This window comes from Myotis myotis, unplaced genomic scaffold (genome assembly GCF_014108235.1).
Source record: "Myotis myotis isolate mMyoMyo1 unplaced genomic scaffold, mMyoMyo1.p scaffold_m19_p_1, whole genome shotgun sequence".
NCBI lineage: Eukaryota > Metazoa > Chordata > Mammalia > Chiroptera > Vespertilionidae > Myotis > Myotis myotis.
The window spans coordinates 137,542,249-137,569,191 of NW_023416313.1; the positions used below are offsets into that span (position 1 = coordinate 137,542,249).

Sequence of the window (26,943 nt, forward strand, 5' to 3'; positions counted from 1 at the left end):
AACTGAAAAGCTTCTGCACAGCAAAGGAAAGCAACAATGAAACAAAGAGGCAACTGATCAAATGGAAGAAGTTATTTGCAAACAACAGCTCTGACAAGGTTAATATCCAAAATATATAAAGAACTCATAAAACTCAACACCAAAAAGACAAATAACCCAATTAAAAAATGGGCAGAGGACCTGGACAGACACCTCTCCCAAGAAGACATATAGCCCTAACCGGTTTGGCTCAGTGGATAGAGCATTGGCCTGTGGACTGAAGGGTCCCAGGTTCAATTCCGGTCAAGGGCATGTACCTTGGTTGCGGGCACATCCCCAGTAGGGAGTGTGCAGGAGGCAGCTGAATTGATGTTTCTCTCTCATCGATGTTTCTAACTCTCTATCCCTCTCCCTCTCCCTTCCTCTCTGTAAAAAATCAATAAAATATATTTTTTTTAAAAGAAGACATATAAATGGCCAACAGATATATGAAAAGATTTTCAACTTTACTAGGTATTAGGGAAATGCAACACAGCCCTCGTTAGTGAACATTTGAGATGTAGTAACATGATAAAGCTAGCATCTCCAATGGGTCATTTTAGCAGATGATAGTGTCCAATGATAGTGGGGGGTGGGGTGGGGGTGGGAAGCAGTGGAGATCGCAAAGTAAACCATTTTGAATGTTTGTAAATTTTCATGCCTATGTACTTCTGAAGCTTCCTGCTTTTGCCTCTATAGAAACCTATGGAAAAATTCAGTTTTGTTTTTTTTGAAAAATTCAGTTTTGATTTAAGAAAAATTTGATTTAATGTCAAGGTTTATTCAATTAGCTGAGAATTCAGAGATAACTCTGGATTTTCATTTTATTGGTTCCCTTTCTGAACCTGGAGAATTGATCATTCATCAATTCATGAGAATGAATTGATTCATTCTCATCAGTTTTTAAGAACAATCTCTAAGTTCTGTCATTTCTAAACAAGACTCATGTGAGAGACATCAATTGATTGCCCCCCATCCAGGTTCATACAGGCGACCTGGCACGTACCCTGGCCAGGAATCGAACCTACCACCTGTCAGTGTATGGGATGACACTCCAACTAACTGAGCCACACTCGCCAGGGCGAAATTTCTGTTATTTTTTATGAACTTAATAAAACTTCATGCTTTTCCACTGTATAAAGTTTAAAAAATTGATTCTTTTTTTTCCTTGTTTGATTCAACTGTGCTAAAGATGGTCATCAGAAATGACATTAATTTTTTACCTTTTGTCTTATCTTTTTCCAAGTTTTGGGAAATTGCCAAACAAGGACACAGGTAGGTTTGTTGATGGGATACTTATTGCAATCAGGATGAAAAGTGCTGGTTTATAGGTATTTGTAGTTAGTACAATGCTAGGTATACAAATTTCAATATACATAAAAATAAAAGCCATTTATTATGCCCATAAAATTAAAGTAACTATTCTATAAGAAAAACAGAAATATAAGAAATACAAGAAACTATTTTTATGAGTTAAACCACAGCTACTTTTACTTTAGTTCCAACTATCATAAGATTGCTCCCCAACTTATAAATTGGAATATTTTCAGTAATTCAGATGAGTAATACTACATACTTTATATAGGTTTATTAATTGTTAATATTTTCTGACAACTCTAAATTGTTATTAGACATCTTTTATTTGGGCAGTTGAGACTTATATTTTGTTTCTGCTTTTTTTGGGGGGGGAAGTTTACTTCTTGGTGATTAGTTACAGAGACAGAAGGACGCTATGGCAGCATTATCTCCTCACATTGGTCAGTGCCAGCTTCATGGTCTCTGCTACTTGTGACCCCTTCATTTAGGGTATGGGTTCTCTTGCATCACAGCAAGAGAAGACAAGGAGGAGAAATAAGGTAATCTTTCTTCTATAAAGTGTCTTCTGCCCCATTTTGATGAGTACTTGCTGGTCTGAAGAATTAACCATGTGCCTCAAGGCAGAGTGAATTCAATTTTCTTTTCTTATCAGGTGAAGAAAGTTCAATCTGTCTAGTTTTTTCTGATATACTGTATTATCCATCATAGAGTTCACTATGCTTTTGGATTTTGTTATATTTCCCACAAAATATAACAGGGTTAATAGTTTATAGCACTCTCCTTCAGATAAGAAGGATCGGTGCTGGAGGATTTATGATAGCTAACCAATTTTCCATCACCGTACCCTGACCTTGGCCTTATAAGTTATAGGCCATACAAAGCAATCGATTGCTCCTTGATAGAGGCAAATGGCCCTCTTTAACTCCAGGGCAAGAGCTAATAAGGTCCTGATAATTGTGACTTATCCACTGTCAGCTGGGCTTGCAGGTGCCTCTCTGAAGCTTCCTTGCACCGATGGATGCAACTTGTGTGGCAGGAAGCCTGTTCCGGGGGCTTCTCCTTTTACCTGTAGCCTCACCTGGAGTGGGATTGATGAAGTCATTTTTCTTCACTGTGGACTTCTATAATGGAATATAGTAAAAATTCATCTTCTCTTGAGCATGCTGTTTTTTTGTTGTTGTTTTTCTTGTCAGATCTGCAGTCTTTCGTTGACTGAACCAATTTATCTGCAAAAGCAGTGGCCTTGAACTTCCCATTTGATTCAAGGAGCTCTGGATTGGCCAAGAGGAGTTTTCATCTATATATTTAGTAGAGGGTCAGCTTTTTCCTTAGCCAAGACATTTGGTTTCCTTTTTAATGAAACTGAGAGACGAGAAAGTCTGTTATGGAATACTTCAAACTGCGTCATTCTTCAAGCATACCAGTAGTTGACTGAAACTCTAGGCAAGCCATGTTAGAAGGATACGTTAGCCAATAGTAGAAATTAGGATGCAATAGATCTCCTTTATTTAAACTTTTTATTTAGGAGGAAGAGAGAGAGAGAGAGAGAGAGAGAGAGAGAGAGAGAGAGAGAGAGAGAGAGACTGCCTCTAGTAAATGCCCCGACCGGGGATTGAACCTGAACCTGAGTGGGGATGCCACCTTTTGGTGTATGGAATGACACTCCAACCAACTGAGTCACACCAGCCAGAGCAATCCCCTTCATTTAAAGTAGTCATCACTTATGAATTTGAGGAATCCTCAGAGTCAAGTCAAGTTACTTCTGATTTATCCAAAGTGGAAGTCTATTGGCATGTCCTCTGGTGATTAGTTACAGATACAAGAAGACACTGTGACAGAATTATCAAAGTATCGAGTCATAGATAGTATTGGATTAGTATTAATGTGTGAAAGCATCTGGGGTAAAAGGAGAAAAATCCTATATACTGACATTCAGCCCTGCCAAAAGGATGCATTTTTATGTGTTTTCCCATTGGCTTTGTAGTATTTGATTTCAATTCAATTTGCAGCTGAAGTTCAGTTTGCATCTGAACCCTTATTTGTTTTTGTGTTCATACAGATTTATTGCCTAAATAAAAGTATGTTAAACATTTTTGGCCAGAGAAAAATGAAGACTCCTTACATTTAAATAAGGCAGCATGGTCCCAACCAGTTTGGCTCAGTGGATAGAGCATCGGCCTGCGGACTCAAGGGTCCTAGCTTCGATTCCAGTCAAGGGCATGTACCTTGGTTGTGGGCACATCCGCAGTAGGGGGTGTGCTGGAGGCAGCTGATTGATGTTTCTCTCTCATCAATGTTTCTAACTCTCTATCCCTCTCCCTTCCTCCTATAAAAATCAATAAAATATCTTAAAAAAAAAATAAGGCAGCATGTTTTGGTTGTCATATCAAATGTGGAGCCTCTTATTGTCAGAGATGCAACATGATTAGGCAACACCTCACACAAGACCCAAGATAACTGTCTATTCGTACAAATGGAATCACCTCAATCATAATGGCCCGAATGAGTGGGCTCTTATCCCACTCACTCCAGCAAGACTTCACCCTGTGTAATAGGAGGCTTCTCCCATGTGTACATAAATGAACACCCTCCCTCCTGGCACTGCAGATGCTTTGCTACCTCCACAGGGTACCCTTAGGGTCCTGCTGTCATCTACTGAGTCCGAGTGCCACGTGTCTGATACGGTCCCTGATGCCCTAGGTTTTTCACAGGGGCATCCATGTGACATGTGTGAGGTAGGGAGGAATGCCCTCTCAACTTAGAGTTTGGTGTTGCTCTCAGCTAGAGAGGTTGTAAAGCATTCCTTGCCCAAGCATACCATGTAGGTTTTCCCTTTTCATGTCACCCACATTCCATAGGACTCAGGTATGGGCCCATAAGGGGTGGGCCCTTGCTAGCCTAGCCGGTTTGGCTCAGTGGATAAGTCATCAGCCTGCAGACTGAAGGGCCCCAGGTTCAATTCCAATCAAGGGCACATACTTGAGGTTGTAGGCTCCAGCCTTAGTCGGGGCGCATGCAGGAGGCAACCAGGAGGCAACCAGGAGGCAACCACTCGATGTGTTTCTCTTACATTGATGTTTCTTGCTCTCGGTCTCTCCCTCTCCCTTCCACTCTAAAAATCAATGGAAAAATATCCTTGGGTGAGAATTAACAACAATAACAACAAAATAATAATAAAATAAATAAATAAAATAAATCTTGCTAGTGGGGAGAGGGAGTCTGTTAGCACACCACAATGGATGCCTCTACTAGGTCCATGTCTGGTTGCCTTAGGCCAGCGGTTCTCAACCTGTGGGTCGCGACCCCTGTGGGGGTCGAACAACCCTTTCACAGGGGTCGCCTAAGACCATCGGAAAAGACATATATAATTACATATTGTTTTTGTGATTAATCACTATGTTTTAATTATGTTCAATTTGTAACAATGAAATTGGGGGTCACCACAACATGAGGAACTGTATTAAAGGGTCGCGGCATTAGGAAGGTTGAGAACCACTGCCTTAGGCTATTCCGCTGGGCTGTCTTTGAATGGGGCCAGCTGGTGAGTCTGGAATCTGGAAAGAATCCATGCAGTTGGGCTGGGCAGCTTAATTACATCCAAGTGGCCAGGCATTTAGGGGTTGGACTACATAATCACATTAAGGTTAGACAGACATTCAGGAGCTAGGGATCCCCAGGCAAAGGTGACTTATTAAATCCTATAAAATATATGGATGCAAGCATTTATATGCTTACACTAAAAGCACCTTGACCATCATTGTTCAGTTCAGTCAGTTCAAGTCAACGGCAGGAAGCAGTCGCACTTACAGGGCTTGGGGAACAAAGTCTGGGTTATTAAAATTTACCAACGTGGGGGAGGGGCCCTGTGGAGTGGAGGCCAGCCTATGAGGAGGAGGAAATATAGCTCTGCTGGAACTGGTATCTCTGAGCTTAGAGAAGAGGCCCTGTGGGTTTGAGAACCAGACAGCTAGGATCTAAGGAGAAGGCACCACCTGAGATGAGGCTAGTGCTACACGCATTGGGAAAACTGCACACTAAGTGTACATGCTGCTGGGAGGGACAGAAACACTGCTGGTGTGATGCTCACAGGACTTGTGAGCACACAGGAAGGAGTCCCTTCTACCTCCTGTAGCCTCTCAGTCTCCCTCTAGCCCTCCTTTTTGGCAAAGCCTAGCAGAAAGATGGCTTGCCAAGTGGAAATGTGGCTTCAGAGTCCCCGCCCCAGCACATGGGGCATGGAGAGATGGGTTTGGAGCTGAGAGATTATAGAAACTGGCACACACCTCTATGGTGTTCAAATTCAGATTGTTTCACGTTGTGTCAGCCAGCATTGGAGGTGAGGCTTGTAGACTTCAACTACTTAAGGGACAATCTGGTGACTAAAGGAAGAAAGACTTATTGCAAGATGACATTTGAATTGCCCAATGGAGATGAAGCAGATAAAACATCACAAGGCTGGTGATAGGAAGTAAGTCTGGAAGGATGAAAGGTGTTCCTTAGGCAAGCCAGCGGACAAGGGTGTTTTAAGCATGAGGGACAATAGGTGTGAAGGCCAAAATGTGGGCCCAAACCCTTCAGTAGATTGAGTTGCGTGGAAACCCTCAGGGAAAACCCTGAGCCCCACGTTTTGCGTTTTCCAAGGAGCAGGCAGGAGTCGGGGCATGGGTGACTGGGGAGAGCAGAAGTCTCCCCCAGGACCAGTGGGCTTTTGGGGGTCTCACCCTCAGAGTAATTAGCACCTTCTAATCTATCTCTTCTTTCTCTCCGTTTAAGGACAATCTTTTATGCTGGGCAGACATGGGCAAGTTGATTAAAACCTCTGAGAAGAGAATATGTTCCAATGTGAACGCCTTCCTTTTCCCTGTGCATAGCTGCAGACCTTCTTTCTAGATTCCTGAAGTCCGGGGTAACTGTATGACCTAGGTTCCTTCCTTCTTCCTGCCTCCACACCCCAACCTCAGCCCACACAGCCAATCCCTAAGTGCAGGTTTGACCTGCTAGATATACATTCTCTATTCTCTGGCTTGTCTTTGTTCAAGCACTCCCTTGATTATTGCTAAAACTTTCCGTTGGTCTCCCTGCTCCCAGCTTTGCCGTTCTCCAATCCAGGCACCATTCTGAGCCAGAGAAAGCTTTAAAAAATGCAAAAATTTGCGGCACCCTAGAGCTGGGGAGCACCGGCCTCTCCAGTGCGTCTGCGTGCCCGGGATTCTGCGGATCTGAAGCGAGCTTGCCGTTACATCCCCGGTGCTTCTCTGCTTGCTTGCTGGAGATGCCACCACTTAGGCCTCTGTTGCAGAAATCGCCATAGACTTTTAGGGGCCGGAGAGTCGGGCTGACCTTGGTGACTGATTTGCACATGCCCGGCAGATCTGCAAGCAGGAGTTGGATGCAGACGTGGGTTGTAGAAGGTTTCATTTTCCCCAGCTTTGCAGCTACTCTTTGGCACCATTCGCTTCTCAGAACGGGCTTCCCCAGCCTCGGCTGAAAGCTGAGGGGTGGAAACTCAGACAAGCAGTTACTCTTTCCGGGTGAGGCTCCCAGAGGATCAAGAAGAGCGAGCGCCCTGATTCCACTTGCAGCCGGTTAGAGGTTGGTCCCTTTGGATAGAGATTGGTCTCTTTGTCATCCCCTCACAATCGTGACCTGTTAACGTTCCCGTGTTGCCAAAATGAGTGACCGCCATCTAGAACAAGGGATTAGTATAAAATTTTGCGTGAAATTGAACAAGTCTCCAAGTGAGACCCATTCTTTCTTTAAAAGAAGCTTATGGGAAGAAGTCATGTCGAGGGCCAGAGTTTTTGACTGGCACACACGGCTTGAAGAAGGGCAGGAAGATGTTTGAGATGATGCCCGAAGTGGCTGTCCAGGTACCCACCGGACAGATGACAATATCCAGAAGGTCAAGGACTTGGTTTGTTCAAGTAGGCAGTTAACAGTGAGGATGATGGCTGAAAAGTTAACTTTAGATAAAGAAACTGTTAGATTCACTCTGAAAGAAAACTTGAACATGAGAAAAGTTTCTGCCAAAGTTATATCCGGTATTTTGAAGGATGACCCTAAACCTCAAAAACGTAACTTTCTGATCTTTCCAAAGAAACTAGGAAAATAGCTTGTGTGTGAAGAAACAGGTAACAAGTTCTGTCATCTCCAGGGTGAAGCTGGTGGGGAAATGTGCCAGCCTGCATCTCATCCAGAATCTGCTCTCCTGCCAGCAGCTTCTATAGCAGTGATGGCGAACCTTTTGAACGTGGCGTGTCAGCATTTTGAAAAACACTAACTTAACTCTGATGCCGTGTCACATATAGAAATTTTTTGATATTTGCAACCACAGTAAAACAAAGACTTGTATTTTTGATATTGATTTTATCTATTTAAATGCCATTTAACAAAGAAAAATCAACCAAAAAAATGAGTTCACGTGTCACCTCTGACACGCGTGTCATAGGTTCGCCATCACTGTTCTACAGCCTCATCTGCAACAAGCCTCCCACCAGGGCAGCTCAGGATTGGTTCACACCTTGGTGAGGGGACTGTGCGGCAGCTGAACCTGAGCTAGAACCCGCCTCACTGTTAGGCGCCTTCATTTACAGCTCATCTACTTTCAGTCTTCTCTCCCGCCCCTCCCTACATGCCATGGCTCTCCTAGTTCCTCTGCTGGGCTGTTGGGCCGGCCATCTTTCTTGCTGTTCTCCACAACCTTGAAGAACCTTTGGCTGTTAACTTCTGGTGTTTGCTTATTCTCGATTTCTTTTGCTTAACAAGTTTGGATCTCTTCACCTCCCCGCAAAAAGCAAAAAAAAAAAAAAAAAAAAAAAAAAATCATGTAATTATCTTTCTTAAAACTTAAAATATTTTTTTTTATTGAGGATATTTTTTCATTGCTTTTTAGAGAGAGTGGAAGGGGGTGGGAGAGCAAGAGGGAGACACTGATGTGAGAGAGACACATCAATTGCTTGCCTTCCGCACTCACCCCAACCAGGGCTGGTGATCAAACCTGCAACCTAGGTACTTGCCCTTCACCGGGAATCGAACCCGAGACCCTTTGGTGCACAGGCTGACTCTGTAACCATTGAGCTACACTGGCCAGAGTCCCTTCTTAAAACATTTGATGGCTCCTGTGGCTTAATGGAGAGGATGCTAGCTCCTTCATATTTCACAGTGAGGTACTGTAATATGGTCCCTACCTGGCCACTGTCTCCCTATTTCGTGGGGAGCAGGGGACAAGCCTGGCCAGGGAAACAAGATCAGGGGTTACCTTCTTCCCTCCACTGACCACGCTGTGGGCAAGAAACTGCAGTGACATCACGCTGCTTTCTGTGTCCTCCAGGAGGTTCCCTGATTCAGTAGCTTTGCCACTTCAGGGGCTGCGCACTTCACCTGCTGGCTTCCATTTTCTGTGCTGGAATGAATGTGTGAGGACGCCTCCGGGGATTGCTTCTGTGCTCTTTCCTGGTCCTCCTCCTCGTTTTCCTTCTTTCTGTTTAAAAAATACATTTATATTAGCAGGAATATTTGAATGTCAAGGGTAGAAACTCAGTTAGAATGAGCTTAAGCCTAAAGTGGGAACTTGCTGGCTTGTTTAGCTGGTAAGTCTAGGAGTGGGGCTGGATCCAGGGATATAAATGTTCTCTCTCTCTCCCCTCTGGTTGCTACTCCCTGTGTTGGGCACATTCTCTCCTGCTTCAGGGTGCACTTCTGTTGAGCAGGAGGTGAAGGGCAGCATGACCACAGACAGCTCTGAGCATTTATCATCTCAGCCCAGCCACCCCAGAGGCGGGAGAGGTCCTCTCTCCCAGCATCTCTCTACAAAACCCTGAGGAGAGACTTCACTCATTTGTCCTCCCTGCACACTCCCATCCTCAACCCCCAATCCATGGAGCCAAGAGAAAGGGAACAAACTTTACAAAGGCTGGGATCAGAATCCCATTCTTGTGGTCAGGATGGGGGGATTGGGCACTGTGATTGGCAGTTCCTCAAGGACCACATAGAATTAGGGGGCAGTTACCCAAGGGAAACAGGGTGTCATTATCAGAATATGGAGGAAAGGGATGTTAGGCAGACAAAAAAAAAAAAAAAAAAAAAAGAAAACCAAAGAGATATCATCACCACTTCTACTATCATCCCCAGCACTATTAACTTCTACTACCACGACTACTACTACTACTGCTACTGCTACCATCACTGTTACTATTTATTGAACAACTACTGTATTCTAGGCATTGCGCCAGTCCTTTATGTACACAGCCTCTTTCTGAAAACTGCATGACACTCTCCATTTGATAGAAGAGGAAACTGACAGGTAGAATATTTAACACACCTGCTCGAAGTCATGGAGTTTGTCTGGCTCCAGGTCATGCACTTTGCACTACACTAAACTTCTCCTGTTTGGAGAGTTCTCTGTCTTGCCATTGCATGTTAATTATGGCTCATAAATGACCCTATGAAGGAGTGACTGGAAGAGTTCATGGCTTTTTAAATTGACTGTCAGTCCCAATGGCCTGCTTATGTATTTGTAATGTTGAAGAAGTGCATTTTTGGATCTAAGCTGTGGACTAAGGTTAATAAAGCAGTACTTTCCTCACATGGGCTGACTGAGCACTGAGCTAAAGATGAGGGGCTGAGTTATTTATAGTACCAGGGCAGCATGAATACATGTCAGGAAGAAAAAGCACACCTACATTTTAAACTCAGAGCTGCAAAACAAGGATTGGACAGTAGAGCACTGGAAAAAAGTCATGTGATCCGATGAATCACGTTTCCAGTTGCATCATGCAGATGGCAGAGTGAGAATTTGGCGGAAACAGCATGAAAGCATGCACTCCACATGCATGAGTACAACCCTTCAAGCTGGTGGGGGCAGTGTTATGGTTTGGGGAATGTTTTCCTGGCATGATTTGGGCCCTTTAATTCATGTGGAACAACCGTCTGAATAGCACAACATACCTAAGTAGGTTGCTGATTAAGTTCATCCTATCATGTTGATGGCGTATCCCAATGGAGATGGCTTCTTCCAACAAGACAATGCGCCATGCCACGGTGCTCGTATTGTGCAGGAGTGGTTTCAAGAACAAGAGGGAGACCTTACCTTGCTTAGGTGGCCCCCACAATCACCAGATCTCAATCCAATTGAGCATTTGTGGGACGAAGTTAAAAGAGTCATCAGGCAGCTGGTTCCACAACCATCAAATCTCACAGAACTGGACAGTGCTATTCATCAGGCATGGTGTCAGATTCCTCGCATCACCTTTCAACATCTTGTGGAGTCAATGCCAAGAAGAATCGCCGCAGTACTGAAGGCAAAATGTGGCTCAACGAAGTACTGATGGGTGGTCATAATAATCTGGCCACTCAATGTATATATACATATCCCACATTCAAAGGCTATTAAATCGCATTGTTTACCCATATCTTCAGAGAAAAATCACTTCTACTGTCGTGGTAAACAACCTGCTTCCCTATTTATAATGGTCTGGCCCTCTAGCAACTTCAACGCGAAATTATAGCTAATTTGCCTACAAAGGTCAGGTGGTCATAATAATCTGGCCATTCAGTGTATATACTTAAAATGTGGCTCACTTCTTCAGTGAAGAAGCTTAGAGGAGTTACCGTGGACCCTGGTCTCATTCTGATCACAGTGCACTTCACCAGGTTGGGGGACTCTCAAGGCACTTGAGAAACATTTATTTAACAGAAGTCTCCCAGTTACAAAATCTACACTTCGTCAGTTAGTGGCTGGTTGTCACAAAGGGTTTAGAGAGTCTGTGGTGTTTATAAAGGGTCAGTCACGGTGCTGTCTTAGGCACAGTCTCTTGCGGAGGGTGGGAGGTCATAGTTGGTTCCACTTTCCTGGTCAGGGGTGATCAACCAGGTCAACGTGAGTCAGGCTGTAGGTTGGTCAATGGCCCATAAAATGGCTCGATACTAAGGATCTCCCAAAATTGTCCTGAAGGTGACCACACTGGAGTAAGCAATTTCTTTATCTTTAAGAGAATTGAGACATAGGGAGAGTTGGTTGGTTGTGGGAGCAGGAGCTGAAAATACAAAGCGAATAGTCTGCAGATGCTACAGACCTCAAAGCCACGAGTCAGCCAAAGACGTAGAGGAAGGACATGTATCGCTCCCAGCCACGGAGCCTGAGCTGGTTTTGCAGCCCGTAACAGGTGTTCCTTAAATGGGGTGTCATAGGCCCGTGCATTAGAGAAACCCCACATTTACACCCCCTTTTAGAAAGTTGCACGGAGCTTTAGCATTTGAAAGGCTGAGAATCCCACAGTAAAAAGCTTGTCTAATGTTCACTCAGTGTTTCCCAGGCATTTGATGACAGAACACCCACCTGTTAGCATTATGTTCCATGGGACAGAGCTTAGAGTAAGAGCTGGCATGTGGGTGTCAGCAAAAGAAGGGGTGGCAGCAGAAACAGGGAGGCAGCTTGCTGGGCCCGAGTCCCTCTGCTAGGGACAGGACCTCCGTGGGAGCCGGGAACTGGAAGAAGATGTGAGCAGCCGCAGGTAGGTGGGACATGCTTTATTGCACACAAAGCAGCCAGCCACCAGCTGTTCAGTAGCACATTTTATACTAACGCAGACAAAAGAGGCTTCAAGCCAAATGGTGACATCAGCGTCGGGTCAACAGTTACATACTATAAAGGTGCGCCTGCGCAGTACGTACAATAAAACTGCTGTGTCATTGCCTTTGCACATGTGTATGGCAAATGGGCCTTTCACATCTGGAGTACTCTGCTCAGGGTCCCCACACAGCTCTGTCCCCATGTCATGGGAGGCAGCACTCCTTTGCTGAGGGGTCCAGCGTTCCCGGTCATTAGATGTGTTTTACACTCTGAACTGCCTTCTAGTCCTTGGGAAGTCTGGGTACAGCTGCCCTCGGGCTGCTGTAGAATTTGAGTGCTCCTTCTTCCATTGGTCTTCTTATCTCAAAGCTCCACTAATTAAGAAGAATTGAATGAGTCTTTTTTCTTGTAACTGTGAGTCTGACTAATGTAACAGATGTTATATGTGACTTCTTAGTTGTCTGCCCGGATACTACGACAGGTGACAAATGTCCCTACTTCCTCCTGAGATGCCAGACCACCTATGAGTCTGTGGAACTGGTGTTGCCAGCATTCACCCCTCTCGTGCTCCAGGTGAGGTGAAGAATCATCTGGGGCTGGGCATTGAGAATCCTCTGGAGAGAGAGAGAGAGAGAGAGAGGGAGAGAGAGAGAGAGACCACCATGCTTTGCTGGTGGGAGAGGAGAGGGGAGGAGAGCTCCCACAGTGGAGTACAGCAAATGAGGGGGGACTTCACAGAGTTTCAGGTGAAGGGACCGGTACCTGTTTCTTTCTGACCAGAGTTGGCAGAATGAGGTGAGAAGACAATGATGGATGAACGGCACTCCCACGGGTGGAGGAACTAAAGTGCAAACAGGTGAGGACCCAGAAGAGAAAGTGGGACTTGTGTCACCTTAATGAAGAGGACCTCCTGAAGGGCGGGGTGAGCCCAGCACCAGGAGGCTGGAGGTGGACAGTAGGGGAAACCAGATCTGAGGGGATGGCATTGGTGGCCAGTTAGAGAAAATACCATCCATATTGGTGACTACATCAGGGTCCTCAGAGGAGGAGGGTGCCCCACTGAGGAAGAAGAATCAGTAATTATGCTTTTGCTGCTTTCAGGCCTCAGCCCCACTGACATAGGAAGGCTCCAGTCTCTGCCTCTTTCCCTTCTCAGCACTCCCCTAGCCCAAGGCAGAACAAGAGGGGGCGGGGGCGGGGGGGGGAGGAGACACAGAAGGAGCTGAATGTGCCCCAGGCGCCTCATCTTCAGCAGGTTTCCAAGCAGAGGAAGTTCCCAAACTGTTTGACCAGACTAGAATTTTTGCCTAACAGCGATCAAATGACTTATTTTCTGCGTTGCTGGATAATCCATGAGCCATGAGCCTCAGGCTGGGCTGGAGCAGGTCCACAGAGAGTTTTGCGGAGGTAGTCATACCTTCGGCTGATCCACTCTGTGCTCCACACGCTGGGAACAGGACAAAGCTGGAAATCAGCTTAAAGGGCCTATAAGTGTTGATACTGCTTCCTAAGAGTTAGACAGACATGAGCAGAGCAAAGATGAGGTACAGAAACTCACCAGGGCATAAAGCCCCTGATGCCTATCAAGGGGCAAGGCTGGGAAAACACGAACCTCATCCCCAGGGTAACCTGTCCTCCCCTAGCATGTTACTGACGATGCGGTTTGAACCCCTGATCTTTCATATTGCTGGTCGTGAGGTTTAGACTCCCTGACCTTTTCCTCCCTAAGGATAACATCTAGGCCTCAGTTGTATTTCAGCTCCAGGACCAGAGAAGCAGCAAAACCTGACAAGCGACTCTGCGGCTGCCTCAGGACCAGCTACATTGACTAATGACCCCTGACCTGGCACTGACCAATCAACGGAGACCACCACCCTGAAAGGGCACAGCTGGAAAGCTGATGAATATTCTAGTAAGATCCTAGGAGCATGTGGTGCCATTTCCTTCCCTTCCCTTCCCCCTCTCCTCCTCCCACAGGCACGTATCCCCTAACCTTTAAGCTACCCCATGAGACTTGCAACTAGGGAAGCAGTGGGCAGTAGCAGCTCATCCCAGGCTAACCCCCTGACCCTGTCTCCAAGGCCCCCTTTTCTCTGACTTCACAGGGAGCCAAGGCAGCCCAGCTGAGGCTTTCCTATTGCTTCTCCTATGCGCTTCCTTGTTTCATTGTCCTAAGTACATTTTTGCTGCCATCATGGAACCAATACTTTTTGGTTCAGTGCTGTGTAGCCCTTCCCTTTGGCTATCACATCCTCCATTCCCTTTTCCTTAAATAAATTAAAATTCTCTTTGATCACTGTCTGAGATGGCTATTTATAGCCTGCCTGCTCACCACCATGTTAACTTTTCAATCAGCGTTGTTGTTCTTTTCCTTTTTATTGAATTTATTGAGGTGACACTGGTTAACAAAATCATACAGGTATCAGGTGCACAATTTCACAACACATCATCTGTATATTGTATTGTGTGTTCACCACCCCAAGTCAAGTCTCCTCCCACCACCATTTGTCCCTTCACGCCCTCCACCACCTCCCTCCACCACCTCCCCCCAGCAATCACCACACCTTTTAGTGGTGGTTAATGCATCATCACCTCTAAGTCCAACTCCATAGGTCTGTATTGGGACCTAGGAATCTGCATTTTAACAAGTACCTTGTGGTAGGGCCACTGATGGAGAAACAATAATCTGGCCCTCTAATGAGACCACACACCAAAACAGCTTTTAGGGCATTGGGCCACACTTTACTGATGGCCCTGGAGCTTGGCAGAGTCAATAGCTCAGACTGCAGGACAATAGCACCCATTTAGATAAAACAAAATTTCATTTATTACATCAAATGAAACAGCTGGATAGATTTTCACCAAATTAGAAGAGCATGTTTGGGCTCCTCTGATTTAAAGGAAAGGGTTAGGGTTAGGGTTAGAAATTTGGAAGTTCCCGAGGAGGGGGTCCTTCTGAGAGAGAGGCAGCCCTTTTCAGAGCAGAGTCAGGCACTGCATTCTGACAATGCCACCGCTTCTCCCAAGAGCAGCTGGGCTTAGGGTGGACCTTTGATGATTTAACGGTGGTTGCTGTGAGCAGCCCAGGGGAGGCCAGGATTTTCACAAAATATTTTCAGGAGAAAATGAACTGTTAGCATGTGAACAGAGTTTTAATCCCCATTCAGCTATTTTTATGGAAATTTGCATAAGGACCTTGCCTTCTTTGTTGCCCTGTAGAAATGGCTCACCTTTCCAAATTTCAAATGATGGAGTCGGAAACAGAAGTATGGTGAAAATGAGACTTTTAATATACTCTCGAGAGCAGGCGTCCATTGTACAGGCACATTGTGGGGCAAGGAACATGCCTATTTATTCAGTCCCTCCTCCGGTTCCTCATTGGCTGAGTACTATGAGGTCACCTGTTTCCTCATATGTCGCCTAGGTCTTGCTGTCTCCCATTGGGCTATTTAAAAAAATTAGACCGAGGCCTTTCTAGCTGCCTCTACCTCCCCCGTCTAGGTGAGGCAGACGCCTGCCTGGGGGGTTGCCCACATGCACAGTACTTTGTTCCTCTTCCCTCCTCCCTACATTCTGTTTGCCCTGGGGAAGTTCAGTAAATTCCATCAAAAGCCGACCATGCTGGAGATGGATCACAGAGGTCCATTTCCTACACCCTGATTATATGATCAGATAGTGCTGCCTTTATTTCATAAGGTTGTTGTAAGGAATAAAGGATGAAACCCCATGTTAGCACTTGGAAACTTTATAATAATGAGTTTTTTAACAATTTATCTTTATTGTTGACAGCATTGCAGATGTTCTCATTTTATTCCCCCAACACTCCCTTCACCCCACTCCTCCCCACCCCCTGCCCCAGGCCTTCACCACACTACTGTCTGTGTCTATGGGCTATGCATATATGTATATAAATTCTTTGGTTAAACTCTTCCTGCCTCCCCACTCCCCTACCCTCTGAGATTCTTTAGTCTGTTGCATGCTTCCATGCCTCTTGTTAACGTAAAAAAACCATTGAAACCTGTAAAGAATTTTTGTGAGTTATTTGAGCCAAACTGTCGACATATGCCGGGAAGCAGAACCTCAACGAATTGAGATAATGCTCCGGAGAATGGCGGTGTTACATTTCATTTACACATTGCAATCAAAGGAGGAACATAGGTGGGTTACATGAAATTCATTGGTGATAGATTAAGGAGGAGGGATAAGCAAAGCAGGGAAACCCCTGGGATTGGATAAAAAGTAAAATGATGGACACATACTTAGGTGGGTGTAAGAACAGTTAACATGATGATGAAGGAATTTGTGGTATCTGTCCTGGGGCCCAGCACATTTAATTGTGCCCCAGGGGCTCCAGATAAAGGGAAATCACAAGTTACCCAGACATTTCGAGGGTATGTTATCATAGATGCAAAAAGACAGATGGCTCAGTAAGGTGAAGGTTGACCTTGTCAGTGAAGATACTGGCCCAGGAAGTAACTGCCCACCTTAACTGCTTTTAGTTAAAGTTTAATTTCAGACCATCCTTTGTGGTTACTTTAGGTCTCCGAGTTTGCAAGACTGCCATGCAGGCCTCTCCTGAGCTTGTCAGGTCAGCATGTGGCCCCTTTCGTCCACACTCTGGATCTATTTTGTTTGTCAATTTATTTTGCTCATTAGATTTCACATATAAGTCAGGTCATGTGATACTTGTCTTTCTCTGACTGGCTTATTTCTGCTTAGCATGATACTCTCCAGGTCTCTTCATGCTGACTCAAAGGGTAAGAGAGCCTTCTCTTTTATAGCTGCTAGTATTCCATTATATAAATGTACCAAATAAAGATGAATTCTTAAAAAAAAAAGAGTTTTATTGTATGTTAAATATGCAGAATAAGTGGAATAAGCTAGATTTTATTGCATGCTCTTGGACTTAATATTCATTCCTTATAGCTTATTATTGGTTTATTTCATTTATTGTTTTTATTTTTATTTTTTATTGTTGATAATATTATAGATGCCTCCCATCCCTCCCCTCTTTTTACTCCCCATATTGCCCATCTCAGTGGACTATGCATATAAGTATATAAGATCTTTGGTTTATCTCTTCTCATCCCCCCACCCCCACATTGAGATATGTCAGTCTGTTCCATGCCTCCATGCTTCGGGTCTTATATTGTTAGTGAATTCATTTTGTTCATTAGATTCCACAAATAATTGAGATGATGTGATATTTGTCTTTCTCTGACTGGCTTATTTCACTTAGCATAATATTCTCCAGGTCCATCCATGCTGTCCCAAAGAGTAAGAGGTCCCTCTTTTTTACAGCTGCATAGTATTCCGTTGTGTAAATGTCCCACATATTGTTTGTTTTGATGCCTCAGTTGGCAAGTGTGATGTAATTTTAAATCACACTTGATTGGATTTTAAAATCTAATGTGGTTAAGAAGTAGTAATTGGTAGTGATTAAATAGTCACAGGGAGGAGTCAGAAGTTGAGAGCTGAGAGTGAAGGTCGCCCTGCAGAGCACTGACTTCTGAGAGCCTTGCTACCCGAGGAAGAAGCCAGAGGAGGAGGAAGAGGAGAGAGGGTTCAGCAATGGCTTTCTCAGGAAATCAACAGAAATGGCTGACAGTTGGAGATTCTTATTTATTTATTTATAGTATATAAGGGAGAGGGAGAGAGAGATAGAAACATCAATGATGAGAGAATCTTTGATCGGCTGCCTCCTGCACGCCCCCTCCTGGGGATCGAGCCTGCAAGTAGGGCACATGCCCTCGACCGGAATTGAACTTGGGACCCTTCAGTCTGCAGGCCAACGCTCTATCCACTGAGCCAAACCGGCCAGGGCTGGAGATTCTTTAGATCTGCTTCTTGGAGTTGCATTTCCCCCCTAAGATTGTATCCTTTGGCACAGAGAAATCCTTATGTTTGATGCAGGGATGGCTAACATTCAAGGATGAGGACGTTGAGTTCTCCCAGGAGCAGTGGGAATACCTGAATCCAGCTCAGAGGCCTTGTACAGGCCTGCGATGCTGGAGAACTACAGGAACCTGCTCTCCCTGGCATTTTCAACCAGTTTATCATGATGAGCTATTTGTAAATAACCTCAAGCACCTTGCTGCCTTCACCTCAGGAAGCTTCAGCACTGGGTCAACTGTTTTCAACTAAGGTCCCTTTACAGGCAGGACGTTCAAAATGATGTACAGAAAACCAAAGCAAACAAAATGAAAATAAAAGAACCTTCAATCTCAAAAAGAAAGATAGTCACAGGGATACAAAGTACACCTTAGGAAATATAGCCAATAACATTGTAATAGCTGTGTATGATGCCAGGTGGTATTAGAATTATCAGGGGGATCACTTTGTAAATTAAATAATTTTCTGACCACTATGCTCTACACCTGAAACAAATATAAAATAATATTGAATGTCAACTGTAATTGAAAAAAAAATCTAGTGTGGGAACTAGGGCAATTATGAAACAGGGTAGGCATAATTTTAGAAAGCCGAATAAGTTTTTAAAGCTAAAACAAGTGGAGAAATATGCTGCGCAACTGACTAGGGACTTACAAACAAAGGAGTCTATAACCTTTTGGTTATTAATTTGCTAGGGGGCCTTGAGACATGAATATAGATGAAAATCTATGAAAAACTGACACATGGACTCAAATTGGGGCAATATATCACCACACCCAAGATATAGTATGATATGAATATTTAACATAATGCTATGCCATATACTTACCTGTATGACATTATCTTTAATAGGAGCTGATTAATGAGGGTGACATAGGCAAGAATGATTATTAGCTATTCAGACACCAGACAGCCACCTGAAAAGTCATTTTTTCTCCAGGTCTCATTCCTTAAGATTATAGAAATGTCAATTGTTTTTGCAGAGTTTTCATTTCGAGAAGCAGTTATTCATAATCCCCAGAGAACTCTTCCCTAACAGACTACAATAAAACTTAGAATTAATGGCAGTGACATTTTAGACCTACATTACTGTCTTCCTGGTTTAAGTAATTATTCTGCTATGTCTATGCAAGGAGCTTTCAAATTTTCCACTTCATTTCTGGCTTATCTCCCATCTCCACGGCTTGACTAGTTTCTTGCCCCTTACAACTGAATACAGGAGGCTGGATTTTGAATTTTCCTCTTCAAATTCTCCTGCTTGTTAACAGTTCTTTAAAGGTAATTAATCTAAAATGGTTTTTCAGAAACCTCTTCTCCAAGCTTATCTTGGCTGTGCATTTCTTCTTTCATCTTGGCACCGAGTAGCTGCTGTGCATTGGTCCGCCTTGGTAGTTATGTTCCCTCATCTCTTTTTCTCTGTTTCTTTACTTTATTCCTCAAAGATGACTATATATACACAACGAAATCTATTCTTTTGGAGAAGTTTTAGTTTCTCAGCAAAACTGAACAGAAGATGCAGAAATTCTCCATGCACCCCCTGCCCCCACATATCAATAGCCTTCGCCATTGTCGACATCCCCACCAGAGCGGTGCATTTGGCACAATTGGTGAACCTACACTGACACATAATAGTTACCCAGAATCCATACTTTACATTAGGATACACTTGGTGTTTTACCTTGTATGGGTTTGGATAAATGTATAATAATGACATGTCTCCACCATTACAGTATCACACAGAGTAGTTTCACTGCCCTTAAAATCCTCTGCACCCCACCAATTTATCCCTCCCTCCTTCCCCTTAACTGTTCATTTTCAATACATAATTTTTGAGAGCCTACCATCCACTGGGAATGGACTTGTCACTTAACAAAAACAAACCCAAAATAAGGTCCCATGTCATTAAGAATTTTACAGTCTGTTGGTAAGCCAGTTTCATAAACAAATAAATTAATTCAATAAGCTAAATTGCTTTAATGAGGTTGTGTATCAGTGTTAATGGGGTCATAGGAGAAATGAGCTCATAAATCTACCTGGGGAATGTAGATAAGCCTTCCCAGCAGACATATCTTTTCTAGTAGGAGTGTCTGGTATGCAATGTGGGGAGGGGTGGCAGAGGATGGCATCTAAGCTGAGAGAATGGTATGTGCAAAGGCCGAGCAGCTCTGGAGGACAAGGCATGCTCAGAGTAACCACAGTAGTTTAGCATGTTTGAAGAACAATGGAGAAGGCTATTGATATGTGGGGGCAGGGGGTGCATGGAGAATTTCTGCATCTTCTGTTCAGTTTTGCTGAGAAACTAAAACTGCTCTAAAAGAATAAATTTCATTGTGTATATATAGTCATCTTTGAGGAGTAAAGTAAAGAAACAGAGAAAAAGAGACGAGGGGACATAACTACCAAGGCGGACCCCCATGCACAGCAGCTACTCGGTGCCAAGATGAAAGAAGAAATGCACAGCCAAGATAAGCTTGGAGAAGAGGTTTCTGAAAAACTATTTTAGATTAATTACCTTAAAATATAGTCTAACCGAAGTCAACTTTGCAGCCGGTTATTTTGATGATTTTTTTTTCTTGACTTTTATTTTTCCATAGAAACCTGCATTGCAAATAGCTTGGTGGCAAATAAAAGGAGCCAAATGCAGACTGACTGAAGGAAAAAGGGGAATCCTATCTAATAAAAGAGAAACATGGTAATTAGCGTACGACCGCTACCCTTCCCATTGGTTAATCAGGGCGATATGCAAATTAACTGCCAGCCAAGATGGTGGCCGGCAGGCAGGCAGCTTGAAGTGAACATGAGGCTTGCTTGCTTCAGTGACGGAGGAAACCAACGTTACCCGCCTGCCTTGCTGGCCTCTGAGCCTGCAGTTTGAAACATTGTAACAAATATAGAAGCTAAACAAAACCCCAGAAACCTGCTTTCAGCGAGCCGGGATCTCAGAGCTGGAGTTATACATTGTTTCGATTATAGAACCCAAACAAACCAGATACTTGCTTTCAGCAGCAGAGGCCTCAGAGCTGGAGCCAGAGCTAAAGCTGGCCCAGAATAAAAAAAAAAAAAAAAGAATAAAAGGACAGGTTGGGAGCTTCAGTCACCCGCCAGCCTGAAAACAGCCCTCAGCACCTCATCCAGACTGGCTAGGCACCCCAGTGGGGACCCCCACCCTGAAGGGTGTGTGACCAGCTGCAAACAGCCATCATCCTCTCACCCAGGCTAGCCAGGAACCCCAGTGGGGACCCCCACCCTGATCCAGGACACCCTTCAGGGCAAACCAGCCAGCCCCACCCATGCACCAGGCCTCTATCCTATATAGTAAAAGGGTAATATGCCTCCCAGCACCAGGATCAGCGGAGACGTGAGGCCTCCCGGCACCTGGATCAGCGTGACAGGGGGCAGTGCCCAAACCCCCTGATCACACTGCGGCTCTGTGTTTGACAGGGGGCGGGGCCACAACCTCCCTATCCACCCTGCTCTGTTCGTGACAGGGAAGGCGCCACAACCTCCTGATCAGCCCTGCTCTGTGCCTGATACGGGGGAGCTCCCCAACCCTCTGATTGCCCTGTGGCTCTGTGTGTGACAGGGTGCGGTGCCCCAACCCCCTGATCAGCCCTGCTCTGTGTGTGACAGGGTAGAGCCATAACCTCCCCATCGGCCCTGCCCTGAGTGTGAGAGTGGTGGAGCCCCAACCCCCTGATCGACCCTGCTCTGTGGGTGATAGAGGGCAGGGCTCCCCCCCTCCCCCCCCGCTAACGGGCCCTGCTCTGTGTGTGATGGGGTAGAGCCATAACCTCCCCATTGGCCCTGCCCTGAGTGTGACAGTGGCGGCGCCCCAACCCCCTGATCGGCCCTGCTCTGTGGGTGATAGAGGGTGGCGCCCCAACCCCCTGATCCGCCCTGCTCTGTGTGTGACAGGGGGCGGTGCCCCAACTCCCCTATCAGCCCTACTCTGTGAGTGACGGGGGGGAGCTCCTCAACCCCCTGATGGGCCCTGCTCTAAGCCTGACAGCAGGTAGCTCCCCAACCCTCTGATGGGCCCTGCTCTGTGCGTGACAGGGGGCAGTGCCCCAACCCCCCAATCGGCCCTACCCTGAGCGTGACTGAGGGTGGCATTGCAACCTCCCAATCGGCCCTGCTCTGAGCCCGACCAGGGGCTGCACCTAGGGATTGGGCCTGCCCTCTGCCACCCGGGAGCAGGCCTAAGCCAGCAGGTCGTTATCTCCCGAGGGGTCCCAGACTGCTAGAGGGCACAGGCCAGGCTGAGGAACCCCCTTCCCCCCCGAGTGCACAAATTTTTGTGCACCAGGCCTCTAGTCTATAATAATAAAAGCATAATATGCTAATTAGACTGGACGACCTTCCAGACGAAGCTGGGGCTGTGACGGAAGCCCGGGTACCGGGTGCCGGAGGGAGGCCGGTGCCTGCAGCTGGGGGAAGGAAGGCCTACTCTTGCATGAATTTCATGCACCAGGCCTCTAGTGTATTATAAAAATATAGGGGTAGTCAGGTATATATATATAGTCATGTAACTGGAATTTGTGACTAGAACATATGGGAAACCCAAGAAATTTTTTTGTCTTTCCTTTCTATTAAAAATTTCCCAGGGAAGACACTGATTACTCTTGTTTAGTGAGGCCCACTCATGGGCTGCTCAACTGAGGTGGGGCATGTGAGTATACAAAGATGACAGCGGGGGCTCATCTGGGTGTCAGGGGCATTTCCTAGAGAAGAGAAATTGTTAATCAGGCTCTAAGAGGGTTTATTGCTGTGGCATTAAGGCAATGAGGGAAAGAGTTTTACGATATGGGCATGGGTCACAGAGATGTGGCAGGTGGTCAAATGAGACAGAAAAAGGTACCCGTTGGGTCTGCATTCAGGATGCTAGTGTTTACTTTAGCAGGATTAGTTTTAGTGGAGTAAGGGCAGTGGCCTGAGGAGGGAATAGGATGTAGAGAGTAGAGGTCTATACTAGAAGCTTGCTTTGAAAGGAAGGAGAGGTTTCTGCTAGCACCTAAGGTTTCAGGTGAAAGAGACTTCCTAAAGCAGGGAGTCCTTATTTGGGCTTCATGAGGCTGGAATCTATCAATCCCTTAGAAATGGCATGCAAGCCCTGCCAATGCGGCTCAGTGGGGGGTTGAACGTCGACCTATGAACCAGGAGGTCACAGTATGATTCCTGGTCAGGGCACATGCGCGGGTTACGAGCTCGATTACAGTAGGGGGCGTGCAGGAGACAGCGGATCAGTGATTCTCTATCATCATTGATGTTTCTATCTCTCCTCCCTTCCTATCTGAAATCAATAAAAATACTTCTTTAAAAAAAGAAATAGCATGCAAAACTTACCTGCTTCTCAAAGAGATTTGTGCTCTGCAAATACGAAGAAACACTTGCTAAAGGAAACATGGCAATAGAAAGGGAGACTTGAAAATTAGGTGAGGTGATGGATCGCTCAAGCGTGCCAGCAAGGAGGGGTCAGGTGGGAGCCAGAACTCAAAGGAAATTACTATTCCTGTTGGGAAGAGGACAGTTTGTATATATTTCTGCTGAGACAGGGGAAAGATGTGAACTCCAGGGCAGGTGCAAACACCTTTGAGGGTAAGGTGGCAGGGAACTGTGAGCATTCCATTGTTCTCTATTTTGCTCTTGGTCATCTTGGCTTGGCATCAGGATAAAAGCTCTTACTATTGATAGCTGGTCAAGAGACGGCCATAATCTGTTCTCTTTCTTAGGGTTTCTGCCTCCATGTTTGCTTCTAACTGATGTGCATTGTCACATGCACCAGACATGCAGAGTGAATTCAAACTGGAGCTGCCCCCTGCCCTGCCTCTAAGACAGGTCACTCATTACTCTTTGTAAGTGCAACTGACAGGCGTGAACAATTAATCACACTCTCCCTCTCCTAAAGGTAAGCTACATCCAGGGCTTTCAGCCAGTTTGGGGCTCCTTGTGTTGGAGTCTCCTGGGGATTTCAAGAGAGTAGGTTCTTATGTGGGTGGATATTTATTGGAGTTAATTCATTTACAGTGAATAACCTTTGTTTCTTAAATGATCTTGAGCCAGAATGGAGGGAAAAGGTGGCCTCTGGGCCGGGGGCTTAGGATCTGGAATCTGAACTTCTTATGGAATGATTGCAGCACAGTCTTGTAGACTTCCCATGCCTTAATTTTACCATCTGCAAAAGCAAATAATATTTCCTCCCTATGTTAATGAGGGACACTGGGTCTGCTGACATTTCTGAGCGGTACTGTGGGAACAGACTGTTGGACGCCTTTTGTTAAAGAGAGAGCTGGAAACCCTTATAAGGGATCTGAATGTTCTTCAAACTGCAATTGTGAAAGAACTGGTTTCTGAAAAAAAGCTTAGTGACGGACTTTAGAAAATCTTACTCATGGACAACACTTGTATAGCAGAGGGAGTGTATTAAATTTTAATTTAAGGCATTTTGTTGTTGTTGTTAATCCTTACTTGAGGATATTTCCTTCATTGCTTTTCAGAGAGAGTGGAAAGGAGGGAGGGAGGGGGAGAGAGACAGACGAGAGAGAGAAACATCTGTGTGAGAGAGACTATCAATTGGTTGCCTTCCACATGCACCCCGACTGTGGCCAGATGGAACCTGTAATCCAGGTATAAGTATAGCACGGGCCCTTGACTGGGAATCGAAGGCCTATCCACTGAGCCACGCTGGCCAAGGCTAATTTAAGGCATTTGTGATATAAGGGCATATATTTTTCTACTTTTGATTTTTATAAACCCTTGAAGCTGGTAACTTTTCTGTACTACTGAGATTCTGCTGAAAAAATAATGTAATCATGAATCAGCAATTATTAAGCTACCTGGGACTTAGCTATACTTAAAAAAAGTCATTCAATTTATTCTTTTTTAACTTTAAAAATTGTGGTAAAGTATGCAAAACATAAAACTTACCCTTTCAGCCATCTTTAGGTGTGCAGTTCAACGGCATTAAGTACACCCGCATTGTTGTGCAATCATCACTACTATCCATCGCCAATCTAGCGGTGCTTCCATAGAAATGAAAGTCAGCGATCTGTTTGTTGACGTAGGTGATTCCTTCGGCTGGGGATCTGTAATAAGGCGCAGGCCGTGTAACTCTTCGCTCCTGGGAAGCCTCCTGCTTCTGAAGAATGGTTCTGAGATGAAACGAAAAGTTGAAGACAGGAGGCCTCCACTAAAGACAGACCTTGTCTGGCCCATAGTAGTTCAGGATTTCTATCACAGCTCAGCCTGAAGGTTCGTTCTCACAGCTATTGTTTGCTGACAAGATAAAGTGGGTTTCATTTGGGGGGCAGCTGCCTGTCACAGAAGCAGTAGGAAGGAGCAGGAAGATGGCTGTGAGGGGATGAGAAAAAAAGGAAGAGAGAGACACAGGTGCACGGACTGAGAGGAAAACCAACCCACTCATTGATCAAGTCTCTCTTTCTCTCTCAATTCTGTTTTATTGGTATGGATCTAGTCTTCTTACATGTTTCTTATGAACCAACACGAATGATCAGCAATGGTGTGCAGCACTATCTGTCTGCTGTGGGGAGTGTAAACGATTGGCAAAAAATTGGCAACTCTGAAGTACAGAGAAAATAAATAAAAATGTGTTTGTACCTAACGACTAGAACACAATAGGACTATTATACAATATGTCTTGTGCGTTCAGCCGAAGTGATTAGGTTTAAGCTTTGGAGTCCGACTGATGAAATTCACATCCAGGCTCCTCTGCTCCCAGGTGTGGGGCTTCGGGGAAGGTACTGACCTTCTCAGAGCTCAGTTTTCTGATCTGTCAAATAGCACCTCCTTTATGGAGTTCTTGGGAGTTTTTAAAGAGAAATGATGCCCCAAAGTGCTTGGACAATGACCTTTAGCCTTTTTAAAAAAAATATATTTTATTGATTTTTTACAGAGAGGAAGGGAGAGGGATAGAGAGTTGGAAACATTGATGAGAGAGAAACATCGATCAGCCGCCTCCTGCACGCCCCCTACTAGGGATGTGCCCGCAACCAAGGTACATGCCCTTGACCGGAATCGAACCTGGGACTCTTGAGTCCACAGGCTGATGCTCTATCCACTGAGCCAAACCGGTTAGGGCTGAACTTTAGCTTTTTTATTCTATAGACTAGAGGCCCGGTGCACAAAAATTTGTGCACTCAGGGGAGGGGGGGGGGTCCCTCAGCCCGGCCTGTGCCCTCTCGCAGTCTGGGATCCCTCGGGAGATAACGACCTGCTGGCTTAGGCTTGCTCCTGAGTGGCAGAGGGCAGGCCCAATCCCTAGGTGCAGCCCCTGGTCGGGCTCAGAGGAGGGCCGATTGGGGAGTTGGGGCGCCACCCCCTGTCATGCACAGAGCAGGGAGATTGGGAGGTTGTGATGCCACCCTCAGTCACGATCAGGGTAGGGCCGATTGGGGGGTTGGGGCACCGTCCCCTGTCACACTCAAGGCAGGGTCGATGGGGAGGTTGCAGCGCCACCCCCTGTCATGCACAGAGCAGGGCCGATCAGGGGGTTGGGGCACTGCCCCCTGTCACTCACAGAGCAGGGCCCATCAGGGGGGTTGGGGCTCTGTACCCTGTCATGCACAGAGCAGGGCCAATCAGGGGGTGGGGCACCGCCCTCTATCACCCACAGAGCAGGGCCGATCAGGGGGTTGGGGCACCGCCACTCTCACACTCAGGGCAGGGCCGATGGGGAGGTTATGGCTCTACCCCGTCACGTACAGAGCAGGGCCCGTGGTGGGGGGAGGGGGGTGGAGGGGTTGGGGCGCCGCACCCTGTCACACACAGAGCCGCAGGGCGATCAGGAGGTTGGGGAGCTCCCCCCTATCAGGCACAGAGCAGGACTGATCAGGGGGTTGGGGCGCCTTCCCCTGTCACGAACAGAGCAGGGTGGATAGGGAGGTTGTGGCCCCACCCCCTGTCACACACAGAGCCACAGGGCGATCAGGGGGTTTGGGCACTGCCCCCTGTCACGCTAATCCTGGTGCCGGGAGGCCTTGCGGCTCTGCTGATCCTGGTGCTGGGAGGCATATTACCCTTTTACTATATAGGGTAGAGGCCTGGTGCATGGGTGGGGCCGGCTGGTTTGCCCTGAAGGGTGTCCTGGATCAGGGTGGGGGTCCCCACTGGGGTGCCTGGCCAGCCTGGGT

The 26,943-nt window shown here is 45.9% G+C and overlaps 1 pseudogene; it reads left to right on the forward strand.

Moving 5' to 3' along the window:
* Positions 1-7,006: 7,006 nt before the first annotated feature.
* LOC118671313 lies at positions 7,007-9,604 on the forward strand (annotated as a pseudogene).
* The last annotated feature ends 17,339 nt before the right edge of the window (positions 9,605-26,943 follow it).